General features: G+C 46.0%; 1 protein-coding gene and 1 non-coding gene across 3 annotated transcripts in view; one reads left to right on the forward strand and one right to left on the reverse strand.

Annotated features, from left to right (window-relative positions):
• IGSF9 (immunoglobulin superfamily member 9) overlaps positions 1-15,011 on the reverse strand; it is a 517,703-nt gene that overhangs the window by 439,611 nt on the left and 63,081 nt on the right. The window lies entirely within an intron of this gene.
• On the forward strand, positions 9,255-9,373 carry LOC147673991 (5S ribosomal RNA). The gene has a single exon (XR_015303281.1). It is a non-coding gene; the product is annotated as a 5S ribosomal RNA (ribosomal RNA).

Genomic DNA, 15,011 nt, shown 5'->3' on the forward strand with positions numbered 1-15,011 from the left:
CTTCTGCAAACAGTGACAACATTTGGACATGGTAGCCACTTCATTTCATGGTTATAAAAAATAGCGGAGGCTATGCCAGCGGACAATACGCCAACCCCTTGGGTTAAGTGAGAGGCCTATATCAGTAGATAATTCATGGGGAAGGAATGGCAAAAAGCGCAAGTGTGCACGTACACATACACGTGTAATACCTGCCTCAAATTTGCACACTTTAACTACCTGCTCTACACTTACCTTGCCCTCATACGCTAAATGTGATGTTGAACACTACAGACCTGAGATGCCTCCACCGCACACACGCTGACGCATACTTTTTGCATATGATTTGGGATTATTGCCCAATCTTTGGGAAGTTCTAGTTGCAAATCACCGAGGCACAAGAGCCCACTTTGGTAAGACATCAGCTACTTAAGGTAGAGACATGCTTTCTGGGGTTGAACAGCAGTCAGCCCAAGAAGAAGCCGGGGAATAGATCTCTGGAACTAACTCTGGGAATGGCCTGCAGAGATTTTGCACAACCACTGGAAAAATTCCAATGGCCGGCCCCATACAGGTGGAAGAGCTCTCCAACCCCAACGCCGGAAACAACGACATCACCCTTTCGCAAGACCTCTGCAACTCCCTCGCCTCCTACTTCCACAACAAGATCGCGGACATACACAACAGCTTCAGCACTCAACCGACGCACGCCGCGACTGAACCACCGCCCCCCACCACCACCCTCCGCGCCTGGACCCCGATCAGCACCGAAGACACCATCCGCACGATGAACTCCATCCACTCCGGATCTCCGACAGACCCCTGCCCTCACCACGTCTTCAAAAAGGCCGACGCTGTCATCGCACCACACCTGCGGGACATCATCAACACCTCCTTCGACATCGCCACCTTCCCGGAGAGCTGGAAGCACGCCGAACTCAGCGCTCTACTCAAGAAACCATCAGCCGACCCCACCGACCTCAAGAACTACCGCCCCATCTCGCTACTCCCGTTTCCGGCAAAAGTCATCGAGAAGACTGTCAACAAGCAACTGGCCGCCTTCCTCGAGACGAACGGTTCCCTCGACCTCTCGCAGTCTGGCTTCCGGGCCAACCACAGCACCGAGACCGCCCTGATCGCAGCTACCGATGACATCCGAGCCCTGCTCGACAACGGAGAAACAGCGGCCTCCTGGACCTCTCCGCGGCCTTCGACACTGTCTGCCACCGTACCCTAGTACAGCGCCTCAGCAACGTCGGAATCCAGGAGAAGGCACTGGGGTGGATCACCTCCTTCCTCGCCGGAAGGACACAGAGAGTCCGCCTCCCCTCGTTCAGATCGGAGGCCACCGAAGTCATCTGCGGCGTTCCTCAAGGCTCCTCGCTCAGCCCGACACTCTTCAACGTCTACATGAGCCCCCTCGCAGCCATCGCACGCCAGCACAACCTCAACATCATCTCCTACGCCGACGACACCCAGCTGATCCTCTCCCTCACCAACGACCCCACCACCGCCAGAGCCAACCTGCACGAAGGGATCACAGACGTAGCCAAATGGATGTCGAACAGCCACCTGAAACTGAACTCGGACAAGACGGAAGTCCTCATCCTAGGATCCTCACCCTCCGCCTGGGACGACTCCTGGTGGCCCTGGGCAGCGCACCCAAACCAACAGACCACGCACGCAACCTGGGCTTCATCCTGGACTCCTCCCTCTCCATGACCAGACAAGTCAACGCCGTCTCCTCGTCGTGCTTCAACATCCTGCGCATGCTACGCAAGATCTTCCGATGGATCCCCACCGAGACCAGGAAGACGGTCACCCAGGCCCTCGTCACCAGCCGTCTGGACTAAGGCAACTCCCTCTACGCCGGAACCACCGCCAAACTCCAGAAGAGACTCCAGCGGATCCAGAACACCTCAGCACAACTCATCCTGGACATCCCCCGCCGCAGCCACATCTCCGGACACCTGAGAGACCTGCACTGGCTCCCGGTCAACAAAAGAATCACCTTCCGGCTCCTCACCCACGCACACAAAGCCCTAACCAACCAAGGCCCAGGATACCTCAACAGCCGCCTCAACTTCTGCGCTCCCAAACGCCAACTTCGATCAACCAGCCACACCCTTGCCGCCGTCCCCCGCATCCGAAGAGCCACCACAGGAGGAAGGTCCTTCTCCTACCTGGCCACCAAGACTTGGAACTCCCTTCCGACCCACCTTCGCCTGACCCAAGACCACCTCGCCTTCAGGAAGCAGCTCAAGACCTGGCTGTTCGAGCAGTAGCGGACCCTCTCCCCCCAGCGCCTTGAGACCCTCTGGGTGAGTAGTGCGCTATATAAATGCTCTGATTGATTGATTGATTGATTGAAGACAGAAGTGGGAAGCTGGGCGCAGGCGGAGTGAGCAGCCCTTGGGGAGGAGCACAGAGAGATCCGTAGGACACCACAGGCTGACCAATGGACGGATGTGGTGACCGTTTTTTAGAGGTTGTGGGACAGTAGGGAGATGCTTCCTTACATTAACAAGTGCAGTTCCAACAAAAGAACAAAAGTCTGTTTGACCGATCTGTCTGGATGGTACGAGACAAAAAGGTCCCTGCACTGTGACAATAGCTGAAGACTAACACACGCATCACACCCATGCACACCACACTGGATATGCTTGAGACCAAAACTTGGGACAATTGTAGATTGTTCATTTGAAGAGTTCTGATACTTTCTCTTCTTAAACTCGTGCTAAGAACGTATGGGAGATATTGACTTACAGTAAGAATAACTACATGTAGAAAGAGCAAACGGAGCATGATGAATGAGCATATAAATAAATAAAAAATTGCACTGTCTGTTACTAAACATGAAATACCATCACTAACAATGTACGGTAAGATGTACCCAATGAAATCACATGGACAATGTAAACCTACTGCAATATACTCTGTAATGTCAAATGATTAAAGACCAATGATTAAAAGTTTTTTAAAAAAATTTAAAAACACAGATACACATGCAAATGGTTCTGTCAACAAGATCCACAGAAAATGTTGGGTTGTTATACCGGGGCCCGGAGATTAGGCATGTTTGGGTTCTTATATGGGAACAGATTAGATAGATATGTTTCAGATAATGATAGTGTGGGCAGGAGGCTTGATATATTTGGGATACTATGTGGTGGGGGGAAGAGATTTATGTTGTGGGTTATTAGAGGAAAAGACTGCATATTATTTGGGTTTTTATATGTTGGATGGGTGACTTGAGGTGAGATGTGGTGGGTGTGAGACCGTGTATATTGTAAACTGTTATATTGTGGGAAAACGTTGTATGTTTTTTATTTTATTGTAATGAGGAGGAAATAGGGCATAATGTGGGTGCTCCTAAGTGGGCAGCAGCTGGAATGGGGTGGTGGCTTTTTAATATTCAAGGAGGGTTGGACATTGTGTTCCCTTGCCCAATCATACAGAGCAAACAAAGTTAGAACTCACTTAATAAATGGACCATGAGATTTCCCCCCCAGGAAAAACCATGACCAAAGGGAAAGAGCTTGCAGGAAGTCAAGATGTCAGTGATGGGCCTCAGCTTCTAGCAGCCCTGGCAGCCTGAACTGGTTCATAGTGGAGGAGCTAGTGGTGACTTCAGAGATTTGTGAGAGGACACTGTCCCTTCTGGAATCTTTGCAGATCTCAGCTAAGCCCACAGAACTCTCAAAGAGAGCAAGAGGACACTAGTCAAGATCATAAATGCACGCCACAGTCAGCCAATAGTCACCTGCTGTTGTAAAGCAAAATAAAGTGGATACTTTCACTGGTCGCCTGGTGGGCTTTGAGCAGGCTGTGTAGAAAGTGGAGCTGTGCTTTGACACCTTCTTCCTTGAAAACTTGCAGAATTTAAATTTAAAGTGTGTCCAAGAAAGTGTGCTGCAGCTAGTTTATGGACAGGAGACCTTGAAGAACATACAGAGATGTGCCAAACTTTGAGGCCAGTGGGCACCTTTGGAGATCCCTGAAACCAACCTAAGATTAGAACTGGAGAGAGTGTTTCGAAGTCTTTTAGAGTTACCTCATGCAAAGCAGTGCCCCCTGACTTGAATGCATTGGGAGTTCAGCTAAGGATTCGAGGTGCAAACAGACTCGATGTGGCATGGGAAAAGTGCTCTTATGGTCTTCACACGTTTAAGAACAGATTGTGAGAAGGCCTACGCGGACGAAAGACACGTTGTGCTGTTCCCAGATCTGCCACAAAAAGTTAAAAGCTCTGTTGGCAGTGAATAAACAAATAGACTTTCAAGGGTTATGGTCTACTCTTCACTTTCCTGCCAAACTTAAATTTACCCTTGAGGGCAAGTACAATGTGCTCACCCAGGATGATGCAGTTAAATCCTTCATGTATGGCTATGTATTGAAGAGTCTTGTTAATAGGGGTCTGTTTGTTTACCTGTTTCCAGTTGTGGGTTTGGTATTAGGGCATGGAGCTGCTTGGCTCCTGATTTGGGGAGTGGTGATTGTCTGGGGAGGAGACTGCAGTAGGATGAGGGCTTGGTGACATTGGAATTGTTCTAGTATTGAAGTAGTTGATCGTTGCCTACAGCCACCGATGGCCTCTTTTAAAGTTCACTGGACCGTTGTGGTGTTTACTGTGGTATCATTTCAATCTGTTGGAATTTCAAGAGGAGAGGGTTTTTACTAAACATCTGCTCTTATGTTTTTTCTTGGAGGTGTCCTGTGTGAATTTGTTTAAATCATAAAAAATGATTTACTAATACGGCCAAATTGTGTACTTTTTTACAGGATATCTTGGCAGAACATATTAAATATTCCCATAATTCTTGAGCTACTGACCGAGCCTGGCCATTCGAAGTGTGACCACAGTGAAGGAATCTAAATATTGCATTCAATTGTATTTCAGAATACTTTAGTATGCTGCTTTAAACCTGTGACAAGACCCACAAAGTGCTTTCTTGATCATTATGTAAGTAGTTAAGTTTGTCATATATGGTTTTTAGAGGGTGGGTTTTAAGTAGAACCTATATGTAAACTGTTAGGTATAGATCGCATGTTTCAGATGTGTGTTCCAACGATGTAAGAGTAGGCCTCTAGCGGCACTTTTAATTGAAAAGTAATGACTTGGAGATGAGGTTACTTATACACTAAGCAATCTTTGAAGTGGTGCTTGCCAAATCCAGTTCCAATATTAGGGGACAGCCTTGTGGTTCTTGCTTCACGGAATTCTAGATGGTTGTTATTTGTGCAGGCAGAGCATTTCATGAATGTCTGTACCACGGCCGATGTGGGATTTTCAGAACACAGTAAGATTAAGAAGATCTGGGGCGGCTCTAGGCTCATGGCGGCCCTGGGCAGGGAGCGTAGGTAGGGGGCCCCGGAAGAGGGGGTCCGGGTGGGGTGGAGCCCCCCGGAGCTCAGGAAGGTGTTTTAATAAAACATCCAGAAAAGGCGTTAGATGACCGGTACCTGCAGCTACTCCTACCCTTCCGAATTCGTCTCAGAATTATAACATTTAGGAGGAGGAGGGTATATTGTGACACACGACGTGAGGGACTGGCACAGACGGCTGCAATTAAGACAGGAAGAGATGGGGGAATATCTAGATGAGGTTACAGTTCATAGTGGCTTATATGGGTAGGAGTATTTCAACTCTTTAAAGTAATAGTGACGGGAAACAGAGGGTTAAGTGAAGAGGTTCAAACGGAGATTGAGAAGTGTCACTTTAGGGCGGGGATATAACTACTGGTGCTGGAAACACACACTGCAGAGGGGATTTAGTGGGCGAATCGCCCGTGAAGCGAATGGATACATCTCTTGAAGGTAATGAGGCGGAGAGATTAGATGTCGTTCTTACACAAATTAGAACGGGATATGCAAAATTGGGTAGCATGAACTCTTGGTATTTTAAAATCACTACTAAAGGTAAGAGACATGAGGGAACACTTGCGAAATAGATTTGGGCATTTACTGAATAAGTGGTACTTTAAACCACTATTAGCGGGAAAACGTTAAACGGCGAGAGGATTTATGTGGTTAATATTTGCAATACATTTGAATGACTGAGAATGTTTTGCATCTAAAATTGTAGAATACCCCCGACGAAGGGCTAGGTTAAGGCCTGAAATGCATTGGGTTACCAGGATACACGTATGAGGATTACTTACGCACACTACCAGCTACCGACTAAGGCCTTTTGGCATTTTCGCAGCATTTAAGGTTACAGTGACCTGTGTAAGATGTTTCTCATGTGACGACGGATGTACTTTGGAAAGTGTGAAACCTTTGATGAACTGAATAAACATTGAACAAATCTGGATTAACTTGCTGTCACAAATGGCATATTTTCGCTGTGCGCCCGGAAATGGGGTGAGAGGTCGCCCCATTTTCTATTTTGTTCACAGACAGCTGCAATGCCAGGGCCATGACAGGGGCCCCGGACCCACAGCCCCCCCACAGAGAAAGAATCGGTGGCCTCTTTGCCCGGAAACATCCCTGCCAGGGGCCGCCACGAGTATCATTCTGCTCATGGATATCATCATTTTTTTGTTCTTGTTTATGGTCGTCAGCGCCTATTTACCTAGTGCATCAGGAGTACTCTGGCTGGAGGATTCTCCTTCTTTAGGTTTCCCTTGGGTGATAAAGTTCAGGATTGCTCCTTCCTGTGACGCTACGAAAGCCTGCTGAACCCCCTTTCTCTTTCGTTTCAAATAACCAGATTTGTGTACTCGAATTCTCTTCATTTTGCTTGCAATGTTATATATGCATGTACCAGTGGGCCAGCAGTGGGTAGGGAAAAAAAAGAAGCCATCAGGAACCAGGAGGAATGCAGGTGTTGAGGCCAGTGAAGAGGGGGGGGTCAGGGTGTTTGGAAATAGAACAGAGCCGGAGGCCGCCAAATCCCTGCCAGGGACCGCCACGCAAATATGTATCTATCCTCAGAGGATTATTATATTAAGGATATATATTGGTGTGGCGGACCCTGGGGTTTGGCGGCCCTGTGCAGGTGCACAGCTTGCACATGCCTAAGGCCGCCCCTGAGAGGATGCAACTCAAGATCTTATCCTACAGAGGTAAATATTGAGTTTGGTTTAAAGTAAAATCGGTCTGAGCCATGGATCATCTAGTGAACATTAAAATGGGCTCTGCAAGAGGTATGTGTAGCAATTAGTAGCTAGTGCAGAGCCTATCAGGCCCGGTGTTGTTGGAAGCGCCTGCATAAGTGTAGCATGTGTCTGTCTGGCTGTCACTTTCTAGATGAATCGTAGCCTGTGGTGTCAGTACTTAGGGGATCCATTATTCGTAGCCTGTGGTGTCAGTACTTAGGGGATCCATTGGTCGTAGCCTGTGGTGTCAGTACTTAGGGGATGCATTGGTCGTAGCCTGTGGTGTCAGTACTTAGGGGATCCATTAGTCGTAGACTGTGGTGTCAGTACTTAGGGCATCCATTGGTTATAGCCTGTGGTGTCAGTACTTAAGGCATCCATTAGTCGTAGCCTGTGGTGTCAGTACCTAGGGCATCCATTGGTTATAGCCTGTGGTGTCAGTACTTAAGGCATCCATTAGTCGTAGCCTGTGGTGTCAGTACTTAGGGCATCCATTAGTAGTAGCCCATGGTGTCAGTACTTAGGGCATCCATTAGTCGTAGCCTGTGGTGTCAGTACTTAGGGGATCCATTAGTCGTAGTCTGTGGGGTCAGTACTTAGGGGATCCATTAGTCGTAGCCTGTGGTGTCAGTACTTAGGGCATCCATTAGTCGTAGCCTGTGGTGTCAGTACTTAGGGCATCTATTAGTCGTAGCCTGTGGTGTCAGTACTTAGAGGATCCATTAGTCGTAGCCTGTGGGGTCAGTACTTAGGGGATCCCATGTACATGCCATTAACACATGTGGTCGTTTCTTGCTATTCTGGTAACGGTAGCGTCATGAGTTCCACTTTTTAAAAACCGATTTAGTAAATGGCTAGTGTTCGGTGGTATAGAGCTGGTTTAGTACTATTCTGAAATGGTGTTGAGTTTTCCAGGCTGGATATATCACACATTTAAGGTTGATTTGGACAAGTGTGCCACAGGCTTGCTATTGTATCCTCTCGTTTTTATTCATTTTATTCAGATGTGATGAACTGATGCTCAAACAACAGGTTCCTTACCCCCAGCGCTTTAGCAGAAATTCAGAGAAGTTCAATTACGTCCTGGGTGTGGTTGTACCATGTCTACAAGCTATTTGGCAGCTAATACTGTTTATGGTTGGTTATGCTGAATGTTTGCCTAGGCATAGCGTATGGGGAAGCCCTAAAGTGTTAATTTTGCTGATCCTAGGTGTATTCATTTTGTGTATTTTAAACCCTTTTTATAAGTATGATAGTATTTATTCCGAAGCTTTCCGCTAATAATTATTGTAATTCGGTGTGATGAATGACTGAGCAAAGTACTGGATTCAAGGATTTGGCACTTTAGTAGTCACACTAGATAGAGAAACCCCGATGTATTAACTTTGTGGGTTTTAAATGTATTAACCCTTTAAGTGCTGCCGTCGGCCAACGGTCGTCGCAAGCACTCCCTTGCCAGTGCTGCGCACGACCGTTGGGCGACGGGGCCGCACCCGTTATTCGAACGTTCAGCACTGGGCGCTGAACGTTCGACGCTCCTAAGGTGTTAATTTCAGAGATGTTTACCTTTTTTATATTGTATGGCTTATGTTTATAAGCTGGAACAATAAACATACCTACTTACTAGAAGCAGTTTCTTGATAAATGTTTCCCTTTTGCCAAATTTCATTGGAGCCACTCAGACAGCACATTCATTATTAAAGCCAGGTACTGATAATTTGAGTGCAGTTTTACTAATATTCAAAAGGGAAATGTCATCATACCTGCAGAAGCAAAAACTCCTAAAATGCACGCCACAGACCCCAGAAAAGTAGAAGTTTGCCAACTGCAGGTGAGGGGCAACGCTCCAGGAGAGGGACAAACAAAAGAGGAGAAGGCAAGCCTTTGAATAAGGAGCGAGCGAATGAGAGAGACAAAGCCGACCAATAGTAAGCCATGGGGGGGGGGCTCCAAGCTCACGGTAAATGTAACATAGGTTTTTATGCTACAAGAATTTCTAGAAGGCCAGATCAAAACATGACAAGTACCTCCCATCTCTCCTCAGCATACATTAATGACCCCACTGCCAATAGCACTGTTGCCAGGAAAAATCCTTAGTAACACAAATCCCAGTCCTGTCTTTCCCCGCAAATCTTCCGTAATCCATTAGAAAGCATTTGTAACACATCTCTACTAGCCTACGTCCATACCACCCTGAAAGCACCTGATCTCGTCTGATCTCAGAAGTTAAGCAGGGTCGGGCCTGGTTAGTACCTGGATAGGAGACTGCCTGGGAATACCAGGTGCTGTAGGCTTTTTTTTTTTTTAAATACATCTCTACTTAACCAGTCCTTTTAGACGGGGGATATTCAGCAGTTACAAGGAATAAAACCATCACTTCAAAAGGGGAAGGAGGACCTACATCTGATCTAGATATTTCACTAGATAGAAAGTTTAACTTTGGGCCTCGACTCACAGGCTCAGGGGGGTTATTTCACAGAAAACACATTGGGGCAGATTTATGAGGCCCTTGCGCCTCTTTGCGCCGCAATTGCGTCACTTTATTTGACGCAACGGCGGTGCAAACAATGCGCCCTATTTACAACGTGACGCATCTAGGAGATGCGTCACGTTGTAAAGCCCTGCGCCGTAAGGAGGCGTTCCTGCGCAGGGGGGGGGCGTACCTGCGCAGGAACGCCTCCTAAAAGTGGCTGAGTGAAATCTATAAGATTTCACTCAGTCACTTTCAGGCCAATGCTGCGTCAAAACCCTGCTTGACGCAGCATTGTGAAGATGGGGCACCCCCGAGCATTGCTGGAGCTGCAACTCCAGCAATGCGCCACCTTTACGGCACAGATGCGTCACGCATCTGTGCCGTTGGTGCGCCGCATTGTAAATGCGGCGCACTGTGGCGCACATTAACTGGCGCATCCCTGGGGATGCGCCAGTTAACATAAATCTGCCCCATTGTACCTGAGCCTGAAACTCACTCCCGTCTAAAATGTTTGTTTATATGCTAGGAGAAATGACGCTGCAGAATCGTTCCGAGCCAGTAATAATGAGGTGCCGAGTAAAAAGAAGACTCCTTAGCGTGTAAAGAGGGTGGCTGCATGTTCTACCGACAATAGCGAACAGACAGCAGAACAGACTAAGTTTGACGTTTAAGCTCCTCGGGCAGGTTGTGTAAAAAACCATTTGTCGAAAAAGTCGGTCCTGTTGGCTTGTGGGAAAGGCACCCGTCTCAAGCCCTCTCACACAGCACAGTCCCTTGAAAAACAAAGGCAGTATTGTGAGGTGTTTCACGACAGAGAGAGGCCAGCTAACCAGTGCAAACAAGGGCGTGGGACGCTGCATACCTGGGATGGAGGTTGGCAGCCAGAGGGTGAAGGTCAGCCCCTTGTGGGGCATCCAAAACAATGGATCTCTTCAGAAGTGTACGAGTGACGAAGAAGCACGAGCGCATGACCTCCCCAGTTGGCTGCAACAGGTGAACTTCCACGCTCTCGTGGGGCGGACTTAAGGTGACAAAAACATGCAAAAGTACAATAAAAGTGAAGTATTAGTGTAAAGTGCCTCCCTTGATAGGCAGGGGCGGCTGGTGACATTTGACAGTGGTGAGGCGTAAGCTAATTTGCATATTGCACCACAGCGAGCATGTCTAAAAACATTGCATTGCATAGGCAAAACGTATTGGCTTTGCCAGTGCTTGTTTCCCATTTCCAGCTCTGGTTAAAAGAGAGACCTAGAAATAGTCAAATGCATTTTGTTGTTGGCCAAACAGCAAGATAGGTGTCATATGACTTACCGCCACCTGCTCGTGCCCCCATGCAAATAAGGGGAGCTTGAGCTGCTTCTGCTGCACCTGTGAAGTGCCTTAATGAAGGTCTGAAAACGTTTTAATATAGAAACACCAGCATGTTTCCATCCATCCGTTTCCCACTCATGCTTTTTTAATTCCCCACAATCTCTCTTCATTTCCTGTTTTCATTATCACATTATTTCCTTCCTTTTTTCCCTTCACTGCGATTGTTCCCTCCCTCTTTTCATTCCCTTTCCCTCTTTTCTATGTCTTTTCTCTTCCTTTACACGTTTCTTTTTTTTTATTTCAGTATTTTTTTATTGAAAATAAAGACATATATACATGGTGCAGAGTGAAAAACACATGGGGGGATGGGAAAAGACAGGGAAAAGGAAAAACGCCTGTAGAGGGAGAATCTTTTAAACTAGCAGCATACGCGGACGATGTCCTCATTGTAACAGAAGATCCAGAAAGATCTATAAACGCTTTAATGGACACTATAGATCAGTATGCCCAGGTGTCTGGGTACAAACTCAACAGAGAGAAATCTGAGTGTAAGCCACTGAATATCCTTCACGTTTCTTTTAACACTCGATATTTCCGTTGATTTTTTTTCTCGTTTATATGGCTATCAGTGCAGGTAGTCATAGTTGACCGTAAGATACCTGACCCCTTTTTGTTCTTTACAGGAACCCTGGCTGGGGGGGCACCAAGACTGCTCGCCCAGTCGCCCTGTGCAACCCTGGGGGCTGCGGCCCGCCCCCTGGTCCTCTCTCTAAGGGGAACTGCACAGGGGAAACAATCTGCGCATGCGCGGGCCGGCTGGTGGGTAGCGCGATTATTTTAATATTTTTATTTGTATTTTAGCGATGACGCGGTGGGTCCATGGGGCTTAGTGGGGCTACGCCCCTACGCCCCAATGGACGCACCACGCCTGTTGATAGGGTAGCATACGCCTGAGACAACGGCACTGCCACCAACATAGGTTTGCACAGAACTGGACATTTTACAATCTGAAATATCCCAGGTGGGCTGCATACTTGAGTACTGTTTAGTGCTTTAAGTGGAATGAAAAAGGAGTGTGGTCTCTAAAAGTGCTGTGGCCAAAAAGGCATAAAGGAATACTTTACAAGCGGCAGAGCATATGAAATTAGGAGAGTGGCTGAAAACGTATAAACTAAAACCCTGCCCTTCATACAGCGTGCCATCTGACCACTATTTGGTTGGCACACTGAGTTTTCTTTTATTGCATCCAGACCTATCATACAACAACCAACACATATAGCCGACACAAAAAAGCCAAAGCTAAAGCCAAAGCTACGGGCTTTGCCAATGCTTATTATCTGTATCAACTAAAGTAATCAAAAGAATGATTTCATTGTAAATAATTAGAACTGACAATATTTCTGAAAGCATGAGACTTTAGTTAAACATTACTAAGGTCCGTGGAAGGTGCCTTCTGAATGTCTCCGACTTTGTTGGACTCTAACACCTCTTATCTCCTATCTTTCTGAAATGTTCCAGCTGCAAAGCTCACACTTTCCCATAATGATCTGACATACCACCACGGCTCTGTGTGCATTGGAGGGTTGGGTAAGCACATATGCACACATTTATGACCCACTGAGAAATTCGCACTCGCTGCCTTCCGCCTAAACTTCAGCGCTCTGAACTGTGAGCCATCACAAACACTCATGCAACCTGAACTCACTCAGACACCTCCAGGTACTCAGTTCAACCTACGCACTACACAAGAGTCAGATGTTGTTAAAAAAACTACAGAAAAAAAAGAAAACGCGGTTAGGGAACGCCGTATGATGTAAAATATTTTAACTGTAAACAGGGATTGCGTCTCTGACAAGAAATGCCTTAGGGGTTTTTACAATCATTTTTGAGGACCACTTTCAAAGTTGGTTTTCAATTACTGCCAGGTCTGAGACTGGACAGGTCCCTCCCAAACTTGAATCTCAGGGACTGTTTATACGGATGGGTTTCCATAAAACAGTTTTAAAAGCACTTAGGCAAGATACAGACGGGTTTCCATAATCCAGTTTGAAAAACACGTAGGCAAGATAACTGAAAAATGGTGTTGTACCTTGCACTGTTCGGACACATTTTTCAAAAATTGACTTGATGCGACGACCAGACACACAGAACAGAGTCTGGCTCAACTGCAAGCTTGCAATGACCATTAGGCTAAAAGGTAAGTGTACTGGGGAACAGTAGCGTGTATTTGTTGTGCTACGATTGCCCAGCCTGCTTCTAAAAGCACTGTCAAGAAGCAAGTTATTATTTTAAATTGCATTACAGACATTATAAGATAGGAGGCTGCAAAATGTGCAAACAGATTTAGGGTCAGACAAGGTGGGGGAGCACTTATGTCTGCCACCCTGCCTTTACTCCATGCGCCAAAATAAGAGATATCCACCGGCCCTGTTGACTGACATCTTTATACCTTGTCAGGAACCCGGTTCCCGCCAATATTGAAAAGGTTGGACGAATGGCATCATCAAATTAGAGCCGGCCTTTAATCTTTTCCAAAGTTTTTATATAATTCAAAAACAAACTCTTAAATCAGGATTTTTTTCGAAGAAAAAAATAAGTAATGGCCCCCACACCAAGTGAGTTTTTTCCTGTGGAGGTCTATACGTTTTTAGGTCGATCCTGACCCATCGCTTGCGATGTTCTGGCCAGACCTTAAGTAAGAAGGGCTTCAAAAAATGCGCCGGCTACAGCTTGCAGTGCATGTGCTCGGGCGTGCGCTTGAGCAGAGATGCCATATGGCATTCCTCATGCTCATTAAGGCTCCTGTGCTCCTTGCATTCCCCCGTCCCTTTTAGCCTATCCCTTTGAAGCGCTGCTCGCATTTCCCTCCTCCCCCTTCTGGGTCCTTGGCTCCTCGCATTCCCCCCTCCCTTCTCGCCCAGCCCTTTGATGCTCTACTGGATTCTCCCTCCTCCCTTTTCGTTAGTTGCATTCACACTAGGCAGTCGATTTTAGGTGATCGTTTATATGGCAAATGCTGACGTCGACAATAAGCTGCACAACGAATAACATAATCACCATCTTTTATTTGTATTTTACTGCTTCAGAAACAAACTTTTGTATTGATTTTTTTACGGTTATCGGGGAAATCCAGCTACTAAGGATACACATGCTATATTGTTAATGTTTCTTTACTTATCATGCAAGATTTTACATGTGCAGCCAAAAGCTTACTCCACCATAGTTGTGTTGTATTTTCTCCTTTAAAGTGCAGCATTCTTTTTTAAGAATGTTGGTAAGGGTCTTTGGGAATGTTGATGTTCAAGCCAAGCAGTTGCAACCTGGACTGGCTGGACTAAGGCGCTAAATTATCAAAAGGACCAACAATGTCCACCGCTAATTTCGACCAAGGACGTTCTGGAATAGCAACAGGAGAAAGTGGGGTGATTCTCACTTTCTTTGACTTATCATTTCCTGCACAAATGTTGCAATCTTTGACAACAATCTCCACTTCATGATCTAATTCAGGCCACCAATATGACTCTCTAACTCTAGCTTTGGTAAGACTGCGCCAAGATGTCCCTCATGAGCCAAATTTACTATCTTCTCTCTCATTAACAAAGGAGGAACCAATCTATCACCACGAAACAACTCTCCTTGAGTAATGTGTAATTCTTCTCTAACATTCCAATAACCTCTTGCCACATCACTAACATCTTTTAACATCGGCCAACTTTTTATAGTAAAATCCATGACTTCCACTCTAGCTATATTCTTAAAAAAGAATGCTGCATTTTAAAGGAGAAAATACAACACATCTCCCTTATTATATTAAAACAAGTGAAAAGAAACAAAGAAAAAACAAAATCGCTAAAACTAAACTAAAGATAATGTAAGATAGAACACAATGAGAATAGAAAACAAAACATTTAGCATGGTATGAAAATGGAACAATGAATCATTAACAAAACAAAGAATCATTAACACAAGAAAAATCTTGTGAAAACAAAGATGAGTCATTTAACACAACACTCTTGTAAATACAAAGGAGGTCTTCTAATTCTATTGCCGCGTGAAGAAGTGTTCAGCGACAAGTCATCAAAACAATTCCTTTTCATAAAATTGTCAGAACAAACCCTCTTACCATCCTCCTTCGCACAATGTTATAA

Source organism: Lissotriton vulgaris, chromosome 12, assembly GCF_964263255.1.
Source record: "Lissotriton vulgaris chromosome 12, aLisVul1.2, whole genome shotgun sequence".
Taxonomy (NCBI): domain Eukaryota; kingdom Metazoa; phylum Chordata; class Amphibia; order Caudata; family Salamandridae; genus Lissotriton; species Lissotriton vulgaris.